This window comes from Quercus lobata, chromosome 3 (assembly GCF_001633185.2).
Source record: "Quercus lobata isolate SW786 chromosome 3, ValleyOak3.0 Primary Assembly, whole genome shotgun sequence".
NCBI classification, from domain to species: domain Eukaryota; kingdom Viridiplantae; phylum Streptophyta; class Magnoliopsida; order Fagales; family Fagaceae; genus Quercus; species Quercus lobata.
The window spans coordinates 17668339-17671510 of NC_044906.1; the positions used below are offsets into that span (position 1 = coordinate 17668339).

Below are 3172 nucleotides of genomic sequence, written 5' to 3' on the forward strand. Positions count from 1 at the left end.
CATTGGAGATTTGCCTGTCCGGTAAGGATTAAGGAGAAATTTGATTAAGGAGAAATTTAATGTACTTCGCCGCATTAGAAAGCAACAAAAATGTAAAATAAACAAATACTTCTTTAATTGATATTATGACAAAAAAATTTAACCTTACCACTGGCTTCTAGAACTTTTAATTATTAACATGCTGTTATGATTCTTTTTTTCATTTTAATTTTGGTCTATTATTAATGTTATTTTTATTATGTACTACTAATTACATTGAAATTTTTTTTTTCCTGTATTTATTGAGCCCAAAAATAGAATAATGATGGCTGAAAATTTTAAGATTATGGGTTCAATTCAGGCTTCTTAAGTGTCTTGAAGTTGTAGCAAAGTAGTCTTAAGTCAATACTGTAGGGCACGATGTCCAAGGGGCAAGCATACGACATAAGATGTGACGTTAGTCTTATTTGATAAAAAAAAAAAAAAAATTATTAGTAACTCAAACCTCTTGAATCTAATAAATTTGGAACCAATCTACTATATTTAACTCTAAATATTAGACAATCTATGGCGATACTGTATAACAGCAAATTCCTTTGTTTTAGTAATATATACTCATCCCTATGGCGATGCTGTATATATTTTATTTAATGGTTGAGATTGAAAATTGTTTTTTTAACTTTCAATCTTAGCCATTGATTAAATTGCATCAGGTAAAATACCCTAGGTATTACACCTGATCTGAATCCATAAATGTCACTCCAAAGTATTTGGATTGGTGGTATAGTGAATGACTGAAGTTTTCCACATTTTCCGTAGTTTAAAAGAGTTATTACTTATAAGGTGTATCCCATTCCTAGCTAGAAATCTAGAGCCCAAGCTTTTGGATATTGAACTTTCAGGCCTAGTTCAGGCTTGGCTGGAAGGAATACTCAACCACACACTGAGCATATCACTATACAAAGGATGATAGGAGTTTGGACTTGTGGACTTTTGTGGTGTTAAGATATTACAAATTAAGGGTGACTACTCTAATTCTTGGGCTAGCTCACCAAGTTTTCAGTCCACTTTACCCCTTCCATATTTCTTACACAGTGAGCTAAACAGTCGTAGCCAAGCACATGTATAAGACTCAACAGCCATGCAAGCCCAACAATCATAACTTCATTTATTTTTTCTTTAAACCAACTTCAAAATTCCATAAATTGAGATACATGTCAATGGTTGTATAGAGGTTGTTATCACACTGTTGATAATCTTTTGGCATTGCTTCTGCAAGTGACTGAAAACTTATAGCACAAAGGTTCTCATCCCTTGCAACTAGCATAAGATAACCATCTATATATCTTCCAATAGTAAATATTTTTGGTGCGGGTTTGCCTGAAAGAAAATAAACATAAGATTCAACCACCTTATAACAATGCCCACAACATAACCACTTTCACTGTCTCCATAATTCTTAACCAAGAGATCTGGAAGATGACACTACTCCAACATGGAGTCAATTCTTTCTGGCATAGGTGTAGAGAAAATTGCAAAAAAACTAAAATTTCTGCCACATGGAGCACACCAAACAAGAATTTACTTGTAACTCTTTGTAATTGTGGGTTTAGATGTTTGGGAGCCAAATTGTGAAGCCCAAAAGTGATTCAAGAAAGCCATTTTGCAGTCTAACGAGCTTTTCATGATCCTACAAATTGTGATTTCATCCCTTTACTTTTAATAGTTTGAATGACTTCATTAAATTGATTTGTTCAAAGAAATGAAACATCTTCGAACCACCAATTATCAAGTTTGTCTTCAAGTTTTGAGTTCACAGCATTATTCGCTAGAAAATTCAAGTCTTGTACATAATCATCACCAAAATTATGGTCTTCTGGATTTATGTAGGCATTCTAGGCAATTGCTTTTGAACATCCTTTCACAAGTTGTAACTTTGTAAAAATTAAGAAGCTAAGAAAGGCGTCAATTTTGGACATTAGAATCACTTGTTCAAGATCATCACTCATTTCCAAGGAATGATTACAACAAAATAATGGAGCAGCATTGGTGTTAAATCATCCTTCCATCCATAACAAAATTTGACTATTGATTCAGAAGTTTGGGTCCGCCTGGAATATTGCCTTGTTAAATATGGGGCTAGTGACTAGTGTCTCTTTCGCCAGCTTGGGGTAACGACGCAACTAGTGAGGTTCCATTGAATATCTTAATGATTAGCTTATAAGTATTCATAGCCAACCCAAAATTAATTGGGATTAAGGCTTAGTTGAGTTGATTTAAATATGAAGTAAGGGCAATTAAGATGTGATAGTTAAGGTTTTTTAAATTTTAGTTTGAGATGCAAACAATATAATATGGTTTTCAATGCAACAACAAAGGAGAATGAATTCATTCATCTGCCATTTTTTTTTCTTTGACTAAATATATATAGGACACCATATGGAAGCAAACTATCTACATGAGTCAATATTTTTAATGAAGATTCTAAGGGCTTAAAGTCAATTATACATTTTTCACACAAAGAAAGATTGATTCTTCATCCTTTATTAAGAATAGAGTAATTGAGTGTGATAAGTGTAATTTTTACATGATTTTTATTATCCTCTTATTTATTAAAATTGTTAGTTTTCCTTTATTTCTTTTGATTTGATTTGATTTTTATTTATATTTATCTATTCATTTGTGCTTTGAAGGAATGAGAAGATTTCAGATTAATCTACAAGGGCTTTACATGCAAAGTGGGGCTAGGCCAATTGAATCAAGTCGACTTACATCCAGCCAGGCATGAATTCAAGAGAAGACCAACCCAATTAAATTTAAGTCCAACTGGAGCAAGGAATCAAAGGAAATTTGCACCAAATCGAAGTCCAATTCAGATTAGGATTCCAGCCTGCACATCAGTTAGTATTTTCAGCATAACTTTGGGCTCAGATATCCAATAGATATGATTCAAGTTGGGCTGGAAATTTAATTTAAAGGGCTACAACTTTGTAGTTTACCAAAAGCCCGAATTCTGAAGTTAAATGGGCCAAAATCGTCAGTTAAGTGAAGCCTAAAAATCTGAGATTTTCTCCAAACGAGAATAGGATTCCTTTACCTATTTAAAGGCTCTTTAGGGCAAAAATTGAGTGTGCCGCATTGAAGTATTTTTTTTTGGGAGACTTTCTGAAGACGAGAAACCTGAGAGGAAAAG

The 3172-nt window shown here is 33.1% G+C and overlaps 1 pseudogene; it reads right to left on the bottom strand.

The window, feature by feature from the left end:
- Nucleotides 1–1147: 1147 nt before the first annotated feature.
- LOC115980465 lies at nucleotides 1148–2211 on the bottom strand (annotated as a pseudogene).
- Nucleotides 2212–3172: the final 961 nt, after the last annotated feature.